Source organism: Saccoglossus kowalevskii, chromosome 14, assembly GCF_978046115.1.
Source record: "Saccoglossus kowalevskii chromosome 14, keSacKowa6.1, whole genome shotgun sequence".
NCBI lineage: Eukaryota > Metazoa > Hemichordata > Enteropneusta > Harrimaniidae > Saccoglossus > Saccoglossus kowalevskii.
In genome coordinates, this window is record NC_140654.1 from 29,899,023 (window position 1) to 29,920,423 (window position 21,401).

Consider the following 21,401-nt stretch of genomic DNA (forward strand, 5'->3'; position numbering starts at 1 on the left):
CGGCAAAGTAGTGGCAAAGTACTGCAAATTACTGCAAAGTAATGGCAAAATAGTCGCAAAGTAGTGGCAAAGTACTGGCGAAGTAGTGGCAAAGTACGGCAAAGTAATGGCAATGTACTGCAAAGTAGTGGCAAAGTACGGAAAATATGTCAAAGTAGCGGCAAAGTACAGCAAAATAATGGAAAAATAATGGCAAAGTAGTGGCAAAGTAGAGACTAAGTACTGGCAAAGTACTGGCAAAGTAGTGGCAAAGTAGTGGCAAAGTACGGCAAAGTAGTGGCAAAGTACGGCAAAGTAGTGGCCAAGTACTGCAAAGTAGTGGCAAAGTACGGCAAAATAGTGCCAAAGTACTGCAAATTAATGCAAAGTAATAGCAAAGTAGTGGCAAAGTACTGGCGAAGTAGTGGCAAAGTACGGCAAAGTAGTGGCAAAGTACGGCAAAGTAGAGGCAAAGTACGGCAAAGTAGTGGCAAAGTACGGCAAAGTAGTGGCAAAGTACTGCAAATTACTGCAAAGTAATGGCAAAATAGTCGCAAAGTAGTGGCAAAGTACTGGCGAAGTAGTGGCAAAGTAAGGCAATGTAGTGGCAAAGTACGGCAGCAGTGGAAAAGTACGGCAAAGTAGTGCCAAAGTATGGCAAAGTAGTGGCAAAGTATGGCAAAGTAATGGCAAAGTAATGGCAAAGTAATGGCAAAGTAATGCAAACAGTGGCAAAGTAGTGGCAAAGTACGGCAAAGTATAGGCAAAGTAGTGGCAAAGTAGTAGCAAAGAAGTCGCAAAGTAGTGGCAAAGTACGGCAAAATAGTGGCAAAGTAGTGGCAAAGCAGTGGCAAAGTAGTGGCAAAGGAGTGGCAAAGTAGTGGCAAAGTATGGCAAAATAGTGGCAAATTAGTGGCAAAGTACGGCAATGTAGTGGCAATGTAGTGGCAATGTAGTGGCAATGTAGTGGCAAAGTACTGGCAAAGTACTGGCAAAGTACTGGCAAAATACTGGCAAAGTAGTGGCAAAGTAGTGACAATGTGCTGCAAAGTAGTGGCAAAGTATGGCAAGCAGTGGCAAAGTACGGCAAAGTAGTGGCAAAGTATGGCAAAGTAGTGAGTAGTGGCAAAGTACGGCAAAATAGTGGCAAAGTACTGCAAATTGCTGCAAAGTAATTGCAAAGTAGTGGCAAAGTACGGCAAAGTAGTGGCAAAGTACAGCAAAGTAGTAGCAAAGTAGTGGCAAAGGAGTGGCAAAGTAGTGGCAAAGTACGGCAAAGTAGAGGCAAAGTACGGCAAAGTAGTGGCAAAGTACGGCAAAGTAGTGGCAAAGTACTGCAAATTACTGCAAAGTAATGGCAAAATAGTCGCAAAGTAGTGGCAAAGTACTGGCGAAGTAGTGGCAAAGTAAGGCAATGTAGTGGCAAAGTACGGCAGCAGTGGAAAAGTACGGCAAAGTAGTGCCAAAGTATGGCAAAGTAGTGGCAAAGTATGGCAAAGTAATGGCAAAGTAATGCAAACAGTGGCAAAGTAGAGGCAAAATAAGGCAAAGTAGTGGCAAAGTACGGCAAAGTATAGGCAAAGTAGTGGCAAAGTAGTGGCAAAGAAGTCGCAAAGTAGTGGCAAAGTACGGCAAAATAGTGGCAAAGTAGTGGCAAAACAGTGGCAAAGTAGTGGCAAAGGAGTGGCAAAGTACGGCAATGTAGTGGCAATGTAGTGGCAATGTAGTGGCAAAGTACGGGCAAAGTACTGGCAAAGTACTGGCAAAATACTGGCAAAGTAGTGGCAAAGTAGTGACAATGTGCTGCAAAGTAGTGGCAAAGTATGGCAAGCAGTGGCAAAGTACGGCAAAGTAGTGGCAAAGTATGGCAAAGTAGTGAGTAGTGGCAAAGTACGGCAAAATAGTGGCAAAGTACTGCAAATTGCTGCAAAGTAATTGCAAAGTAGTGGCAAAGTAGTGAGTAGTGGCAAAGTACGGCAAAATAGTGGCAAAGTACTGCAAATTGCTGCAAAGTAATTGCAAAGTAGTGGCAAAGTACGGCAAAGTAGTGGCAAAGTACAGCAAAGTAGTAGCAAAGTAGTGGCAAAGGAGTGGCAAAGTAGTGGCAAAGTACGGCAAAATAGTGGCAAGGAAGGCAAAATAGAGGCAAATTAGTGGCAAAGTACGGCAGTGTAGTGGCAATGTAGTGGCAAAGTACTGGCAAAGTACTGGCAAAGTACTGGCAAAGTAGTAGCAAATAGTGGCAAAATACTGCAAATTAATGCAAAGTAGTGGCAAAGTAGTGGCAAAGTACTGGCGAAATAGTGGCAAAGTACTGCAAAGTAGTGGCAAAGTACGGCAAAGTAATGGCAAAGTAATGCAAACAGTGGCAAAGTAGTGGCAAAGTAGTGGCAAAGTACGGCAAAGTAGTGGCAAAGTATGGCAAAGTAGTGGCAAAGTAGTGGCAAAGTAGTGGCAAATAGTGGCAAAGTACTGCAAAGTAGTGGCAAAGTACGGCAAAGCAGTGGCAAAGTACGGCAAAGTAGTGGCCAAGTAGTGGCAAAGTAGTGGCAAAGTAGTGGCAAAGTACTGCAAAGTAGTGGCAAAGTAGATTCAGAGTAGTGACAAAGTACTGCAAAGTAGTGGCAAAGTACGGCAAAGCATTGGCAAAGTGCTGCAAATTACTGCAAAGTAGTGGCAAAGTCGTGGCAAAGTACTAGCGAATTAGTGGCAAAGTACGGCAAAGTAGTGGCAAAGTATGGCAGCAGTGGAAAAGTACGGCAAAGTAGTGGCAAAGTACTGCAAAATAGTGGCAAAATACGGCAAAGTAATGGCAAAGTAATGGCAAAGTAATGCAAACAGTGGCAAAGTAGTGGCAAAGTAGTGGCAAAGTACGGCAAAGTAGTGGCAAAGTATGGCAAAGTAGTGGCAAAGTAGTGGCAAAGGAGTGGTAAAGTAGTGGCAAAGTACGGCAAAATTGTGGCAAAGTATGGCAAAATAGTGGCAAATTAGTGCCAAAGTACGGCAAAGTAGAAGAACGTCGGGAGAGGTGGTTAACGAATGTCGGGTGTGGCGGTGCAGAGAGGTCGAGAGAGGCGGTGCAGGGAGGACGTGAGAGGCAGCACATGGAGGTTGGGAGAGGCGGTGCAGGAAGGTCGGGAGAGGCGGTGCAGGGAGGTCGGGATAGGCGATGCAGAATGGTCGGGAGAGGCGGTACATGAAGGTCGGGTGTGGCGATGCAGACAGGTCGTGAGAAGGGGCGCAGAGAGGTTGGGAGAGGACATGCACGGTGTGTGGCTGTGCAGGGACGTCGAGTTGCAGGGAGGTACAGGGTGGTCAGGAGAGGTTGTACTGATAGATCTTGTGTGGCAGTGCAGGGATGTTGGGAGAGGCTGTGCTGTGAGGTCTGGTGTGGCGATGCAGAGAGGTCGAGAGATGCGGTGCATGGAGAGAGAGGCGGTGGAGGGGTTCGGGAGAGGCTGTGTGCACCACGGAGATACAGAGAGTAGGTGTGGCAGTGCAGAGAGGTGGATATGGTGGTGCGAGGAGGTCGGGAGAGGCGGTACCGAGAGGTCAGGTGTGGTGGTGCAGGGAGGTTGGAAAGGCGGTACCAAGAGGTTGCGTATTGCGGTGCAGGAAGGTCGAGAGAGGTGGTGCAAAATACGTTGGTAGAAGCAGTTCATCGACAGAGGCGGTACCGAGAGGTCGGGTGTGGCAGTGCAGGGAGGTCGGGAGAGGCAGGACAGGGAGAGCGGAAGAGGTGGATCAGGAAGGTCGGAGAGGCGGTGTGCACCAAGGAGATACAGAGAGTGGGTGTGGAGTTGCAGGGAGGTCAGGAGAGGCAGTGCAGAGAGGTCGGGAGAGGCGTTGAAGGGAAGTCGAGAGAGGTGGTGCAGGAAAGTCGGGAGAGGCTGTGCAGGGAGATCGGGAGAGCAGTACTGAAAGGTCAGGTGTGGCAGTGCATGGAGGTCAAGAGAAGCGGTGCTGGGAGGACAGGAGGGGCGTGCAGAGAGGTTGGGAAAGAAGTTGCCGAGAGGTCGGATGTTGCGGAGCAGGGAGGTCAAGAGAGGCAGGGCAGAGAGGTCGGGAGATGCGTTACAGGGGGGTCAGGAGACGCGGTGCCAAGAGGTGTGGTGTGGCGGTGCAGGGAGTTCGGGAGGCTGTACAGAGAGGTCGGGTGTGGCGGTGCAGGGAGATCGGGTGTGGTGATGCAGGGAGGTTGGAAGAGACGGTGGAGGAAGGTTGGGAGAGATTGTGAAAAGAGGTCGGGTGTGGTGGTGCAGAGAGGTCGAGAGAGGTGGTGCAGGGAGGTCGGGATAGGCGATGCAGAATGGTCGGGAGAGGCGGTACACGAAGGTCGGGTGTGCCGATGCAGAGAGGTCGGGAGAGGTGGTGCATGGAGCTTGAACGAGACGGTGCAAGGAGGTTGGGAGAGGCGGTGCATGGAGCTTGGGCGAGACTGTGCAGGAAGGTTGGAAGAGGTGGTACAGGGGGGACGGGAGAGGCAGCACATGGAGGTTGGGAGAGGCAGTGCAGGAAGGTCGGGAGAGGCGGTGCAGGGAGGTCGGGATAGGCGATGCAGAATGGTCGGGAGAGGCGGTACACGAAGGTCGGGTGTGCCGATGCAGAGAGGTCGGGAGAGGTGGTGCATGGAGCTTGGACGAGACGGTGCAAGGAGGTTGGGAGAGGCGGTGCATGGAGCTTGGGCGAGACTGTGCAGGAAGGTTGGAAGAGGTGGTACAGGGGGGTCGGGAGAGGTTGTACAGGGAGGTCTGGTGTGATGGAGCAGAGAGGTAAAGTGAGGCTGTACTGAGAGGTCCAGTGTGGCGGGGCAGGGAGGTCAGGAGAGGCGGTGCATGAAGGTTGGACGAGACAGTGCAGGGAGGTTGGGAGAGGCAGTACAGGGGGGTTAGGAGTGGCGGTTCAGGGAGGTCTGGTGTGGTGGTACAGGGAGGTCGCGAGATGCGGTACAGGGAGGTCGGGAGAGGCTGTACATAGAGGTCGAGTGTGGTGATACAGGGAGGTGGGGAAGGCAGTGCACGGAGGTCTGAAGAGGGGTGCAGAGAGGTTGGGAGAGGCATTGCAGGGATGTCGGAAGAGGCAGTGCAGGAAGTTCGGGGGAGGCGGTGCACGGAGGTCGGACGTGGCGGTGCTGGGAGGTCGAGAGAGGCGATACAGGAAGGTCGGGAGACGTGCTACAGGGAGGTCTGGTGTGATGGAGCAGGGAGGTCAGGAGAGGCTGTACTGAGAGGTTGGGTGTGGCGGTACAGGGAAGTCAGAGAAGCGGTGCAGGAAGGCCAAGAGAGGCTGTACAGAGAGGTCGGGTGTGGCGGTGCAGGAAGATCGGGAGTGGTGGTGCAGGGAAGTCAGAAGAGGCGGTGGAGGAAGGTCGGGAGAGGTGGTGAATGAAGGTCGGGTGTGGCGGTGCAGAGAGGTCGAGAGAGGTGGTGCAGGGAGGACGGGAGAGGCAGTGCAGGGAGGTTGGGAGAGGCGGTGCAGGAAGGTCGGGATAGGCGGTGCAGAAAGGTCGGGATAGGTGATGCAGAATGGTCGGGAGAGGCGGTACATGAAGGTCCGGTGTGGCGATGCAGAGAGGTCGGGAGAAGTGGTGCAGGGAGGTTGGGAGAGGACATGCATGGAGGTTGGATGTGGCAGTGCAGGGAAGTCGGGAGATATGGTACAGGGGGTCGGGAGATGCGGAGCCAAGATGTGGGGGGTGGCGGTGCAGGGAGGTTGAGAGAGATGGTGGAAATCGGTTGGGAGAAGCGGTACATCGACAGATCTGGTACCGAGAGGTCAGATGTGGCGGTGCAGGGAGTTCGGGGGAGGCTGTACAGAGAGATCGGGTGTGGCAGTGCAGGGAGATCGGGAGCGGTGGTGCAGAGAGGTCGGAAGAGGCGGTGGAAGAAGGTTGGGAGAGGTGGTGAACGAAGGTCGGGTGTGGTGGTGCAGAGAGGTCGAGAGAGGCGGTGCAGGGAGGACACGAGAGGCAGCACAGGGAGGTTGGGAGAGGCGGTGCAGGAAAGTCGGGAGAGGCGGTGCAGGGAGGTCGGGATAGGCGATGCAGGGAGGTCTGGAGAGGACGTGCATGGAGGTCGGGTGTGGCAGTGCAGAGAGGCCGAGAGAGGCAGTGCAGGAAGGTCGAAGAGGCGGTATAGAAAGGTCGGGTGTGGCAGTGCAGGAAGATCGGAAGAGGTGGTGCAATGAGGTCAAGAGCGGCGGTATGAAGTGGTCGGGAGAGGCGGTACAGGGAGGTCGGGAGGGGTTGTACTGACAGATCTTGTGTGGCAGTACAAGGATGTTGGGAGAGGCTGTGCTGTGAGGTCTTGTGTGGCGATGCAGAGAGGTCGAGAGATGCGGTGCATGGAGAGAGAGGTGGTGGGGGTCAGGAGAGACTGTGTGCACCACGGAGATACAGAGAGTGGGTGTGGCAGTGCAGAGAGGTTGGGTGTGGCAGTGTAGGGAGGTCATGAGAGGCGGCACAGGGAGGGCAGAAGAGGTGGTACAGGAAGGTCGGGAGAGGCGGTGTGCACCATGGAGATACAGAGAGTGGGTGTGGAGTTGCAGGGAGGTCGAGAGAGGCAGTGCAGAGAGGTCGGGAGAGGCGTTGAAGGGAGGTCGAGAGAGGTGGTGCAGGAAAGTCGGGAGAGGCTGTGCAGGGAGGTCGGGAGAGCAGTATTGAAAGGTCAGGTGTGGCGGTGCATGGAGGTTGGGAGAGGCGGTGCATGGAGCTTGGGCGAGACGGTGCAGGGAGGTTGGGAGAGGTGGTAAAGGGGGGTCGGGAGAGGTTGTACAGGGAGGTCTGGTGTGATGGAGCAGAGAGGTAAAGTGAGGCTGTAGTGAGAGGTCCAGTGTGGCTGTGCAGGGAGGTCAGGAGAGGCAGTGCAAGGAGGTCTAGTTTTGCTGTGCAGAAAGATCAGGAGGTGAGGTAAAAGGAAGTTGGGAGAGGCGGTTCCGAGAGGTCTGGTGTGGCGGTGCAGGGAGGTCAAGGGAGGTGGTGCAGGGAGGTCGGGTGTGGCAGTGCAAGGAGGTCGGGAGAAGCAGTGCAGGGATGTCGGGTGTGGCAGTGCAAATAGGTTGGGACGGAGGGTGCAGGGAGGTCAGGAGAGGTGGTGCAGGGAGGTTGGGAGAGGCGATGCAGGAAGGTCGGTAGAGGGGGTGCAGAAAGGTCGGGATAGGTGATGCAGAATGGTCGGGTGTGGCAGTGCAAATAGGTTGGGAGGGAGGGTGCAGGGAGGTCGGGAGAGGTGGTGCAGGAAGGTTTGGAGAGGCAGTGCATAGATGTCGGGTGTGGCGGGGCATGGTAATCAAGAGAATTGGTGCAGAAAGGTCGAGAGAGGTGGTGCAACGTGGTCGAGAGATGCAGTACAGGGAGGTCGGATGAGGCGTTACCGAGAGTTCGGGTGTGGCTCTGCAGGGAGGCCGGGGTGGCGGTGCAGAAAGGCGATATAGGCAGTGCAGGGAGGTCGGGAGAGGCGGTGCAGAGAGGTTAGGAGTGGCGATTCAGGGAGGTTTTTTGTGGCGGTACAGAGAGGTCGGGAGATGCGGTACAGGGAGGTCGGGAGAGGCGGTACCTAGAGGTCGGGTGTGGTGATGCAGAGAGGTGGGGAAGGCGGTGCATGGAGGTCTGAAGAGGGGGTGCAGAGAGGTTGGGAGAGGCATTGCAGGGAGGTCGGAAGAAGCAGTGCAGGAAGTTCGGGACAGGCGGTGCACGGAGGTCGGGTGTGATGGAGCAGGGAGGTCAGGTGAGGCTGTACTTAGAGGTTGGGTGTGGCGGTGGAGGGAGATCGACAGAGGTGATGCAGGGAGGATGGGAGAGGCAGCGCAGGGAGGTTGGGAGAGGCGGTGCAGGAAGGTCGGGAGAGGAGGTGCTGGGAGATTGGGTGTGGCGGTGCAGGGAGATTGGGAGTGGTGGTGCAAGGAAGTCGGAAGAGGCGGTGGAGGAAGGTCGGGAGAGGTGGTGAACGAAGGTCGGGTGTGGCAGTGCAGAGAGGTAGAGGAGGTGGTGCAAGGAGGATGGAAGAAGCAGCGCAGGGAGTTTTGGAGAGGCGGTGCAGGAAGGTCGAGAGAGGAGGTGCTGGGAGGTCGGGATAGGCGATGCAGAATGGTCGGGAGAGGCGGTACACGAAGGTCGGGTGTGGCGATGCAGAGAGGTCAGGAGAAGCGGTGCAGGGAGGTTGGGAGAGGACGTACATGGAGGTCGGGTGTGGCGATGCAGAGAGGTTGAGAGAGGCAGTGCAGGAAGGTCGGAAGAGGCAGTGCACGGAGGTTGGGTGTGATGGAGCAGGGAGGTCAGGTGAGGCTGTACTTAGAGGTTGGGTGTGGCGGTGGAGGGAGATCGAGAGAGGTGGTGCAGGGAGGATGGGAGAGGCAGCGCAGGGAGGTTGGGAGAGGCGGTGCAGGAAGGTCGGGAGAGGTGGTGCAGGGAGGTCGGGATTGGCGATGCAGAATGGTAGGGAGAGGCGTTAAACGAAGATCGAGAGAAGAACCCATGTCGAGAGAAGCGGTGCAGGGAGGTTGGGAGAGGACTTGCATGGAGGTCGGGTGTGGCGGTGCAGAGAGGTCGAGAGAGGCAGTGCAGGGAGGATGGGAGAGGCAGCGCAGGGAGGTTGGGAGAGGCAGTGTAGCAATGTCGGGAGAGGCGGTGCAGGGAGGTCGGGATAGGCGATGCAGAATGGCCGAAAGAGACGGTATATAAAGGTCGGGTGTGGGCGGTGCAGGGAGATCGGAAGAGGTGGTGCAATGAGGTCGAGAGAGGCGGTATCAAGTGGTCGGATGTGGCAGTGCAGCGAGGTCGGGAGATGCGGTACAGGGGGGTCGGGAGATGCAGTGCCAAGATGTGGGGTGTGGCGGTGCAGGGAGGTCGAGAGAGATGGTGCAAACTGGTTGGGAGAAGTGGTGAGCGAAGGTCGGGTGTGGCGGTGCAGAGAGGTCGAGAGAGGCAGTGCAGGGAGGACGGGAGAGGCAGCACAGGGAGGTTGCGAGAGGCGGTGCAGGAAGGTCGGGTGAGGTGGTGCAGGAAGGTCGCGATAGGCGATGCAGAATGGTCGAGAGAGGCGGTACACGAAGGTCGGGTGTGGCGATGCAGAGAGGTCGTGAGAAGCGGTGCAGGGAGGTTGGGAGAGGACGTGCACGAGGTTGGGTGTGGCGGTGCAGAGAGGTCGAGAGAAGCAGTACAGGAAGGTTGGAAGAGGCAGTATAGAAAGGTCGGGTGTTGCGGTGCAGGAAGATTGGAAGAGGTGGTGCAATGAGGTCGAGAGAGGCGGTATCAAGTGGTCGGGTGTGGCAGTGCAGGGAGGGCGGGAGAGGCGGTGCAGATAGGTCGGGTGTGGTGGTGCAGGCAGGTCGAGTGACGCATTGCAGGGAGGTACAGGGTGGTCGGGAGAGGTTGTACTAATAGATCTTGTGTGGCAGTGCAGGGATGTTGGGAGATGCTGTGCTGTGAGGTCTGGTGTGGCGATACAGGAAGGTTGAGAGATGCGGTGCATGGAGAGACAGGTGGTGGAGGGGGTCAGGAGAGGCTGTGTGCACCACGGAGATACAGAGAGTTGGTGTGGAGTTGCAGGGAGGTCAGGAGAGGCAGTGCAGAGAGGTCGGGAGAGGCGTTGAAGAAAGGTCGAGAGAGGTGGTGCAGGAAAGTCGGGAGAGGCTTGCAGGGAGGTCGGGAGAGCGGTACTAAAAAGTCAGGTGTGGTGGTGCATGGAGGTCAAGAGAAGTGGTGCTGGGAGGACAGGAGGGGCGTGCAGAGAGGTTGGGAAACAAGTTGACGAGAGGTCGGATGTTGCGGAGCAGGGAGGTCAAGAGAGGCAGTGCAGAGAGGTCGGTAGATGCGGTACAGGGGGGCGGGAGACACGGTGCCAAAAGGTGGAGTGTGGCGGTGCAGGGAGTTTGGGGGAGGCTGTACAGAGAGGTCGGGTGTGGCGGTGCAGGGAGATCGGGTGTGGTGATGCCGGGAGGTTGAAAGAGGCGGTGGAGGAAGGTCGGGAGAGATGGTGAACGGAGATCGGGTGTGGCGGTACAGAGAGGTAGAGAGAGGCAGTGCAGGGAGGTCAGGAGAGGCGGCACAGGAAGGTTGGGGAGGTGGTGCAGGAAGGTCGGGAGAGGTGGTGCAGGAAGGTCGTGATAGATGGTGCGAAAGATCGGGACAGGCAGTACTCAGAGGTCGGGTGTGGCGATGCAGAGAGATCGGGAGAGGCGGTGCATGGAGCTTGGGCGAGACGGTGCAGGGAGGTTGGCAGAGGTGGTACAGGGGGGTCGGGAGAGGTTGTACAGGGAGGTCTGGTGTGATGGAGCAGAGAGGTAAAGTGAGGCTGTACTGAGAGGTTCAGTGTGGCGGGGCAGGGAGGTCAGGAGAGGCAGTGCATGGAGGTTGGACAAGACGGTGCAGGAAGGTCGGGAGAGGAGGTGCTGGGAGGTCGGGTGTGGCGGTGCAGGGAGATTGGGAGTGGTGGTGCAGGGAAGCCGGAAGAGGCGGTGGAGGAAGGTCGGGAGAGGTGGTGAACGAAGGTCGGGTGTGGTGGTGCAGAGAGGTAGAGGAAAGTGGTGCAAAGAGGACAGAAGGGGCAGCGCAGGGAGGTTAGGAGAGGCGGTGCAGGAAGGTCGGGATAGGAGGTGCTGGGAGGTCGGGATAGGCGATGCAGAATGGTCGGGAGAGGCGGTACACGAAGGTCGGGTGTGGCGATGCAGAGAGGTCAGGAGAAGCGGTGCAGGGAGGTTGGGAGAGGACGTACATGGAGGTCGGTTGTGGCGATGCAGAGAGGTTGAGAGAGGCAGTGCAGGAAGGTCGGAAGAGGCGGTGCACGGAGGTTGGGTGTGATGGAGCAGGGAGGTCAGGTGAGGCTGTACTTAGAGGTTGGGTGTGGCGGTGGAGGGAGATCGAGAGAGGTGGTGCAGGGAGGATGGGAGAGGCAGCGCAGGGAGGTTGGGAGAGGCGGTGCAGGAAGGTCGGGAGAGGTGGTGCAGGGAGGTCGGGATTGGCGATGCAGAATGGTAGGGAGAGGCGTTAAACGAAGATCGAGAGAAGAACCCATGTCGAGAGAAGCGGTGCAGGGAGGTTGGGAGAGGACTTGCATGGAGGTCGGGTGTGGCGGTGCAGAGAGGTCGAGGGAGGCAGTGCAGGGAGGATGGGAGAGGCAGCGCAGGGAGGTTGGGAGAGGCAGTGTAGCAATGTCGGGAGAGGCGGTGCAGGGAGGTCGGGATAGGTGATGCAGAATGGCCGAAAGAGACGGTATATAAAGGTCGGGTGTGGGCGGTGCAGGGAGATCGGAAGAGGTGGTGCAATGAGGTCGAGAGAGGCGGTATCAAGTGGTCGGATGTGGCAGTGCAGCGAGGTCGGGAGATGCGGTACAGGGGGGTCAGGAGATGCAGTGCCAAGATGTGGGGTGTGGCGGTGCAGGGAGGTCGAGAGAGATGGTGCAAACTGGTTGGGAGAAGTGGTGAGCGAAGGTCGGGTGTGGCGGTGCAGAGAGGTCGAGAGAGGCGGTGCAGGGAGGACGGGAGAGGCAGCACAGGGAGGTTGCGAGAGGCGGTGCAGGAAGGTCGGGTGAGGTGGTGCAGGAAGGTCGCGATAGGCGATGCAGAATGGTCGAGAGAGGCGGTACACGAAGGTCGGGTGTGGCGATGCAGAGAGGTCGTGAGAAGCGGTGCAGGGAGGTTGGGAGAGAACGTGCACGAGGTTGGGTGTGGCGGTGCAGAGAGGTCGAGAGAAGCAGTACAGGAAGGTTGGAAGAGGCAGTATAGAAAGGTCGGGTGTTGCGGTGCAGGAAGATTGGAAGAGGTGGTGCAATGAGGTCGAGAGAGGCGGTATCAAGTGGTTGGGTGTGGCAGTGCAGGGAGGGCGGGAGAGGCGGTGCAGATAGGTCGGGTGTGGTGGTGCAGGCAGGTCGAGTGACGCATTGCAGGGAGGTACAGGGTGGTCGGGAGAGGTTGTACTAATAGATCTTGTGTGGCAGTGCAGGGATGTTGGGAGATGCTGTGCTGTGAGGGCTGGTGTGGCGATGCAGGAAGGTTGAGAGATGCGGTGCATGGAGAGAGAGGTGGTGGAGGGGGTCAGGAGAGGCTGTGTGCACCACGGAGATACAGAGAGTTGGTGTGGAGTTGCAGGGAGGTCAGGAGAGGCAGTGCAGAGAGGTCGGGAGAGGCGTTGAAGAAAGGTCGAGAGAGGTGGTGCAGGAAAGTCGGGAGAGGCTTGCAGGGAGGTCGGGAGAGCGGTACTAAAAAGTCAGGTGTGGTGGTGCATGGAGGTCAAGAGAAGTGGTGCTGGGAGGACAGGAGGGGCGTGCAGAGAGGTTGGGAAACAAGTTGACGAGAGGTCGGGAGAGGCGTTGAAGAAAGGTCGAGAGAGGTGGTGCAGGAAAGTCGGGAGAGGCTTGCAGGGAGGTCGGGAGAGCGGTACTAAAAAGTCAGGTGTGGTGGTGCATGGAGGTCAAGAGAAGTGGTGCTGGGAGGACAGGAGGGGCGTGCAGAGAGGTTGGGAAACAAGTTGACGAGAGGTCGGATGTTGCAGAGCAGGGAGGTCAAGAGAGGCAGTGCAGAGAGGTCGGTAGATGCGGTACAGGGGGGCGGGAGACACGGTGCCAAAAGGTGGAGTGTGGCGGTGCAGGGAGTTTGGGGGAGGCTGTACAGAGAGGTCGGGTGTGGCGGTGCAGGGAGATCGGGAGTGGTGATGCCGGGAGGTTGAAAGAGGCGGTGGAGGAAGGTCGGGAGAGATGGTGAACGGAGATCGGGTGTGGCGGTACAGAGAGGTAGAGAGAGGCAGTGCAGGGAGGTCAGGAGAGGCGGCACAAGAAGGTTGGGGAGGTGGTGGAGGAAGGTCGGGAGAGGTGGTGCAGGAAGGTCGTGATAGATGGTGCGAAAGATCGGGACAGGCAGTACTCAGAGGTCGGGTGTGGTGATGCAGAGAGATCGGGAGAGGCGGTGCATGGAGCTTGGGCGAGACAGTTCAGGGAGGTTGGCAGAGGTGGTACAGTGGGGTCGGGAGAGGTTGTACAGGGAGGTCTGGTGTGATGGAGCAGAGAGGTAAAGTGAGGCTGTACTGAGAGGTCCAGTGTGGCGGGGCAGGGAGGTCAGGAGAGGCAGTGCATGGAGGTTGGACAAGACGGTGCAGGAAGGTCAGGAGAGGAGGTGCTGGGAGGTCGGGTGTGGCGGTGCAGGGAGATTGGGAGTGGTGGTGCAGGGAAGTCGGAAGAGGCAGTGGAGGAAGGTCGGGAGAGGTGGTGAACGAAGGTCGGGTGTGGCCGTGCAGAGAGGTAGAGGAAGGTGGTGCAAGGAGGACGGAAGAGGCAGCGCAGGGAGGTTGGGAGAGGCGGTGCAGGAAGGTCAGGAGAGGAGGTGCTGGGAGGTCGGGATAGGCGATGCAGAATGGTCGGGAGAGGCGGTACACGAAGGTCGGGTGTGGCGATGCAGAGAGGTCAGGAGAAGCGGTGCAGGGAGGTTGGAAGAGGACGTACATGGAGGTCGGGTGTGGCGGTGCAGAGAGGTCGAGAGAGGCAGTGCAGGAAGGACGGAAGAGACGGTATAAAAAGGTCGGGTGTGGCGGTGCAGGAAGATCAGAAGAGGTGGTGCAATGAGGTCGAGAGAGGCGATATCAAGTGGTCGGGTGTGGCAGTGCAGGGAGGTAGGGAGATGTGGTACATGGGGTGGGAGATGCAGTGCCAAGATGTGGGGGTGCAGCGGTGCAGGGAGGTCGAGAGAGATGGTGCAAACCGGTTGGGAGAAGCAGTACATCGACAGAGGCAGTACCGAGACGTCGGGTGTGGCAGTGCAGGGAGGTTGGGAGAGGCGGTGCAGGAAAGTCGGGAGAGGCGGTGCAGGGAGGTCGGGATAGGCGATGCAGAATGGTCGGGAGAGGCAGTGCAGGGAGGTCGGGATAGATGGTGCGAAAGTTCGGGACAGGCGGTACTCAGAGTTCGGGTGTGGCGATGCAGAGAGGTCAGGATAGGCAGTGCATGGAGCTTGGGCGAGACGGTGCAGGGAGGTTGGAAGAGGTGGTACAGGGGGGTCGGGAGAGGTTGTACAGGGAGGTCTGGTGTGATGGAGCACAGAGGTAAAGTGAGGCTGTACTGAGAGGTCCAGTGTGGCAGTGCAGGGAGGTCAGGAGAGGCGGTACATGGAGGTTGGACGAGATGGTGCAGGGAGGTTGGGAGAGGCGGTACAGGGGGTTAGGAGTGGCGGTTCAGGGAGTTCTGGTGTGGCGGTACATGGAGGTCGGGAGATGCGGTACAGGAAGGTCAGGAGAGGTGCTACAGGGAGGTCTGGTGTGATGGAGCACGGAGGTAAGGAGAGGCTGTACTGAGAGGTTGGGTGTGGCGGTACAGGGAAGTCAAAGTAGCAGGAAGGCCAAGAGAAGCTGTACAGAGAGAGCAGGTTTGGCGGTGCAGGGAGATCGGGAGTGGTGGTGCAGGGAGGTCGGAAGAGGCGGTACAGGGGGTCGGGAGATGCGGTGCCAAGATGTGGGGTGTGGCGGTGCAGGGAGGTCGAGATAGATGGTGCAGAGAGGTCGGAAGAGGCGGTGGAAGAAGGTCAGGAGAGGTGGTGAACCAAGGTCGGGTGTGGCAGTGCATAGAGGTCGAGAGATGCGGTGCAGGGAGGATGGGAGAGGCAGCGCAGGGAGGTTGGGAGAGGCGGTGCAAGGAGCTCGGGAGAGGCGGTGCGGGGAGATCGGGATAGGCGATGCAGAATGGTCGGGAGAGGCGGTACACGAAGGTTGGGTGTGGCGATACTGAGAGGGCGGGAGAAGCGGTGCAGGGAGGTTGGAGGAGGACGTGCACGGAGGTCGGGTGTGGTGGTGCAGAGAGGTCGAGAGAGGCAGTGTAGGAAGGTCAAAGAGGCGGTATAGGTCGGGTGTGGCAGTGCACGAAGATCGGAAGAGGTCGTGCAATGAGGTCGAGAGAGGTGGTATCAAGTGGTCGGGTGTAGCGGTGCAGGGAGGACGGGAGAGGTGGTACAGGGTGGTCAGGAGGGGTTGTACTGATAGATCTTGTGTGGCAGTGCAGGGATGTTGGGAGAGGCTGTGCTGTGAGGTCTTGTGTGGCGATGCAGGGAGGTCGAGAGATGCGGTGCATGGAGAGAGAGGCGGTGGAGGGGTCGGGAGAGGAAGTGTGCACCACGGAGATACAGAGAGTGGGTGTGGCAGTGCAGAGACGTTGGGTGGGGCAGTGTAGGGAGGTCAGGAGAGGCGGCACAGGAAGGGCGGAAGAGGTGGTGCAGGAAGGTCGGGAAAGGCGGTGTGCGCCACGAAGGTACAGAGATTGGGTGTGGAGCTGCAGGGAGGTCGGGAGAGGCAGTGTAGAGACGTCGGGAGTGGCATTGAAGGGAGGTCAAGAGAGCGGTACTGAAAGGTCAGGTGTGGCGGTGAATGGAGGTCAGGAGAAGCGGTGCTGGGAGGACCGGAGGGGCGTGCAGAGAGGTTGGGAAAGAAGATGGAGCAGAGAGGTAAAGTGAGGCTGTACTGAGTGGTCCAGTGTGGCGGTGCAGGAAGGTCAGGAGAGGCGGTGCATGGAGGTTGGACGAGACGGTGCAGGGAGGTTGGGAGTGCCTTTACAGTGGGGTCGAGAGAGGTTGTACAGGGAGGTCTAGTGTGATGGAGCAGAGAGGTCAAGTGAGGCTGTACTGAGAGTTTGGTGTGGTGGTGCAGGGAATTCAGAGAAGCGGTGCAGGGAGGTCAAGAGAGACAGCGGAGAGAGGTCAGGAGTGGTGGTGTGTACCACGGAGTTACAGGGAGTGAGTGTGGTGGTGCAGGGAGGTCGGGAGAGGTGGTGAAGAAAGGTCTGGAGAGGTTGTTCAGGAAATTTGGGAGAGGCGGTGCAGGGAGGTCGGAAGAAGCAGTGCAGGGAGTTCGGGAAAGGCAGTGAGGGAGGTTGATAGAGGTGGTACAGGGAGGTCGAGAGAGGCGGTGCAGGGAGGTCGGGTGTAGCACTGCAGGGAGGTCGGGAGAGGCTGTACTGAGAGGTAGGGTGTGGCGGTACAGGGAGGTCGGGAGAGGTGGTGCTGAAAGTTCGGGAGAGGTGGTGTGCACAACAGAGTTACAGAGTGGGTGTGGTGGTGCAGGGAGGTCGGGAGAGGTGGTGAAGAGAGGTCTGGAGAGGCGGTTCAGGAAGTTTGGGAGAGACGGTGCCGGGAGGTCGGGAGTAGCAGTGCAGGGAGTTCGGGAAAGGCGGTGAGGGAGGTTGATAGAGGCGGTACAGGGAGGTCAGTAGAGGCGGTGCAGGGAGGTCGGGTGTAGCACTGCAGGGAGGTCGGGAGAGGCTGTACTGAGAGGTCGGGTGTGGCGGTACAGGGAGGTCAGGAGAGCCGCTGCAGGGGGGTCGGGATAGGTGGTGCAGAAAGGTCGGGAGAGGCGATACTCAGAGATCGGGTGTGGCGATGCAGAGAGGTCGAGAGAGGCGGTGCAGGAAGGTTGAGAGAGGTGGTGCAGGGAGGTCAGGAGAGGCGGTGCTTGGAGGTCTGGTTTTGCTATGCAGGATAGATGGGAGTTGAGATACAAAGAAGTCGGGAGACGCAGTACTGAGAGGTCCGGTGTGGTGGTGCAGGGAGAACAAGAGCAGAGGTACTGAGATGTCTGGTGTGGCGGTGCAGGGAGGTCAAGCGAGACAGTGCAGGGAGGTCGGGTGTGGCGGTGCAAAAAGGTCAGGAGGAAGGGTGCAGGGCGGTCGGGAGAGGTGGTGCAGGGAGGTCGAGAGAAGCAGTGCAGAATGGTCGAGAGGTGTTGCAACAAGGTCGGGAGATGCAGTACAGGATGGTCGGCTGAGGCGTTTCTGAGAGTTCGGGTGTTGCTCTGCAGGGAGGTCGGGATAGGCTGTACTGAGAGGTTGGATGTGGCGGTGCAGGGAGGTTGGGAGAGGTGGTGCACAGAGGTCTGAAGAGGGGGTGCAGAGAGGTTGGGAGAGGCATTGCAGGGAGGTCGGATGAAGTGGTGCAGGAAGGTCAGGAGAGGCGTTGCATGGAGGTCACGTGTGGCGGTGCTGGGAGGTCGAGAGAGGCAGTGCATGGAGGTTGGGCGAGGTGGTGCAGGAAGATTGTGAGAGGCGGTACAGGGAGGTTGGAAGAGATGGTACAAGGAAGTCTGGTGTGATGGAGCAGGGAGGTCAGGAGAGGCTGTACTGAGAGGTCAGGTGTAGCGCTGCAGGGAGGTCAAGAGAAGCGGTGCTGGGAGTACAAGAGGGGTGGTACAGGAAGGTCGGGAGTTGCGGTGCAAATAGGTCAACAGAGGTGAAACAAGGACAGGGGGAATGCAGAGAGGTTGGGAGAGGAGTTGATGAGAGGTCGGATGTTGCGGAGCAGAGAGGTCAAGAGAAGCAGTGCAGGGAGGTCGGGAGATGCGGTACAGGAGGGTCGGGAAATACAGTGCGAAGAGGTGGGGTGTGGTGGTGCAGGGAGATCGGGGGTGGTGGTAAAAGGAGGTCAGAAGAGGCGGTGGAGGAAGGTCGAGAGAGGTGGTGAACAGAGGAAGGGTGTGGCGGTACAGAGAGGTCGAGAGAGGCGGTGCAGGGAGGTTGGGAGAGGCGGCACAGGGAGGTTGGGAGAGGCGGTACAGGAAGGTTGGGAGAGGCGGTGCTTGGAGGTCTGGTTTTGCTGTGCAGGAAGGTCGGGAGGTGAGATACAAGGAAGTCGGGAGACGCGGGTACTGAGAGGTCCGGTGTGGTGGTACAAGGGGAACAAGAGACAATGTACTGAGAGGTCTGGTGTGGTGGTGCAGGGAGGTCAAGAGAGGCGTTACTGAAAGTTTGGGTGTGGCTCTGCAGAGAGGTCGGCATAGGCTCTACTGAGAGGTCGGGAGAGGCACTACAGAGAGTTCGGGAAAGGCGGTGCAGGGAGGTCGGGGAGAGGCGGTACAGGGAGGTCTGTTGTGGCAGAGGCGGTACCGAGAGGTCGGGTGTGGCGGTGCAGGTCGGGAGAGGCTGTACAGGGAGGTCGGGAGAGTTGGTGGAAGGAAGGTCGGGAGAGGCGGTACAGGGAGGCCTGGTGTGACGGTACCGAGAGGTAGGGTGTGGCGGTGCAGGGAGGTCGGGAGAGGCTGTACTGAGAGTTCAGGTGTGGCGGGGCAAAGAGGTTGAGGAAGGCGGTGAAGGGAGGTTGGGAGGGGCGGTGCAGAGAGTTCGGGAGAGGCGGTGCTTGGAGGTCTGGTTTTGCTGTGCAAGAAGGTCGGGAGGTGAGATACAAGGAAGATGGGAGATGCGGTACTGAGAGGTCCGGTGTGGTGGTACAGGAAGAACAAGAGACAATGTACTGAGAGGTCTGGTGTGGCGGTGCAGGGAGGTCAAGAGAGGCGTTACCGAGAGTTTTGGTGTGGCTCTGCAGGGAGATCGGCATAGGCTCTACTGAGAGGTCGGGAGAGGCACTACAGAGAGTTCGGGAAAGGCGGTGCAGGGAGATTGGGGAGAGGCGGTACAGGGAGGTCTGTTGTGGCAGAGGCGGTACCGAGAGGTCGGGTGTGGCGGTGCAGGAGGTCGGGAGAGGCTGTACTGGAAGGTCGGGAGAGTTGCTGCAAGGAAGGTCGGGAGAGGCGGTGCAGAAGGTCGGGAGAGGCGGTACAGGAAGGTCTGGTGTGATGGTACCGAGAGGTCGGGTGTGGCGGTGCAGGAAGGTCGGGTTAGGGTTTACTGAGAGTTCAGGTGTGGCGGGGCAGAGAGGTCAGGGAGGGCAGTGAAAGGAGGTTGGGAGAGGCGGTACAGAGAGGTCTTGTGTGGCAGAGGCAGTACAGAGAGGTCGGGTGTGGCGGTGCAGGGAGGTCGAGAGAGGCTGTACTGAGAGGTCGGGTGTGGCGGTGCAGATAGGGCGAGAGAAAGTGGTGAATGATTTTTTTCCGTTAAATCACACATATAAAAAAGATACGCGGCAATGTACGTGCAATCTTTCTCACCATGATGTCAATCATTTATTGAAGGTAGTCGTGGATATTTTTGTATTATTTTAATTCATAGAAAGCTTTCAAATTTCCTCTCAATATCAGTGAAGAGGTTGTCGATGCTATCGGCACATCGTCGGTTTAGGCGGTTAACACAAGGTGCAAAGTTGTGCAAAGTTGGTAGATGTATTTGTATATATGACCTAAGTTGTTGGCATGCAGACCCCGACAGTTATGAGGTCGAAAACTGAATAAAAAACAGATGAGAGCTGCCTATATTAGCACATTGTAACATGAGATGTCTATACAATGTTAAAATACAGCGTGCAAAGTACGAAAAAGCGATTGCAAAGTTGCCGAAGTTGCTTGTATAATTGACCTAAGTCATTTTCAAGCCAACCCCGGAGTTAAAGGGGAACTAAATAGAGCCTATTTTGGTGTTTGTATTTATCAAGTTATGTATATTGATAATAAATTTGAAAAAAAAAATTAAAAAAAATGATTATCTTCAGAGTTATGATGATTTAAATATGAGAAACCATAAACCTGCGAAGGACTTCCGTTTGCGCCATCTTGCCATAAAAAAACGCCCTCATGAGGAATAAACAGGTAAGGTAACAAAGCATGATGACGAAATAGTATCTGATTAAATATAAGCAACTTAGGGAGCCATAGCTGGCTGGACTGGTGAATTGACTTCTAGTCTTGGTTGTTTCGACTTTTACGTTAATGTTATTTACAAGCATATCAACATACAAACATTATGGATGTGCGATTGATCGAGACAGGCATTTTGTTTTGTTTTTTGTCTGTCTAATAAATGCTGTTTCCAGTACTGCACTGTGCGGCGTGCAAATTATTCAAAGTCTGGATGCTGGAGTATGCTATCTTGAGTTCCTAGGGTGGTGGTGGAAACATTTTCGTCCATGTATTCACGGGGCTGCACTGGCAAAACATGGGACAAGTGTCACAGGAACACCAAGAAGATTGTTCACAGACTTCCGTGTAATTTGAAATAAAATTTTCATCCGAACAAGGGGCATCGTCGACAATATACTCTCATCACTCACACTGGACTGATCTGAATCGTCACAGTATACCGTACTTCCCTGATCATAAGCCCGGAGGCATGAACACGTAAAGGAAATGTAAGGGATGAGCTTGTACTCGAGGACCAACTCAGAAAAAATGATTTTGTTTTGGGGTTAAACACTGTAACCATCTTGCAAACAACGAAAAATTATCCAAAAAAAATATTCGTTCACTCGGGAAAAGAAACAAACATGTTCATAAAAAACACACACATTTTATTACAATACGATTTACATACCGTCTGAATTTACGGTGAAATAATGGGTGGGTCTGTGAGGAAACTGTGGACGAAGGCGTTTATCATTATCTTCGTTTTGATATGTTTTCGATCGTACGCAAACTCTCGACGCAAAACAATTTTCCACCATGAGGTTTTTCAGCACGATTTGACCTGGAACAACTTCCTTTGTCATAACAGGTCATGTCTTTCATTAACCAATCAAAATGATGTGTCGTAATGATGAAATTTTCCGATTATTGACGATGATTTTTTTAGCGCAATGCGGAAGTGAATTACTACAATGTTAAAATGCGATCTGTAGCACTGATTGCAACGAAAAAACGATGATTTTTTTCCCTAAAAACTGGCGATTCGCAATTTCCGAAATATAAACGACGGTTAATAGTAACCGAGGGTAAACTGAATGTGGGGGAAGAATTTAAACACCTTTCTCGGTCGCCAACATGTTTCATCGTTCAAACCCTAGGCCTTTCATGATAGTCTCAAAGTAAACCATGCCCAATATCCAAGTACACGCCTTGACGATCACATTTTTGGCTTTTCGAAGGCTACTACTCAAAAAAATATGGATTACTCCAGAATTGCAACATCGATGTTCATCCTGAGTAAATGACAGAATAGAAACGATGCGAATCACGTTGTGTATGTTCGCCATGCACTCTGAACTTGAAATTAATGCGAGTTTTCTCATAATTAAAACTAAAAGCATGAACCAAACTAACATGCCAATCACGATTATTATGAAATGAAACACACCTTTTACACGCATATTTTAAAGAATATCGTCGACGCCCAGTAAAAACACTCTGGGCTTATAATAGTGAATGCCCTCAACTCGATAAATACCAAGTAAAAACATAGGGATGGGCTTTATACTCGGGAGGGGCTTACGATCGGGGAAGTACGGTACTTTAACGCAATTGGGCTTTCACTCTCAGAATACTGTGGTTCAAACGCATAAGGCTCTAACCCAAGTTTTAAAAAGCACATTGTGCATATAAAAGTTGAGTTTATACTAATAGTACACAATGCTTGGCAGCATGAACGGCTATGTACAATGGCGTATACGAATGCGATCAGATACTAAAACGTCATAGCTTTGAAAAGTACCCGGATGTTAAATATGTTCGTTCGTTAATTATTCCCCTCCATGAATGGCCTCCATGGCAAGCACTTCAAATGCCTATCCTAGCTACAGTTATAATTAAAACAAAATTAAACCACTGCAATATTATTTCGAATACAGTTTAGAATATACACAACTAT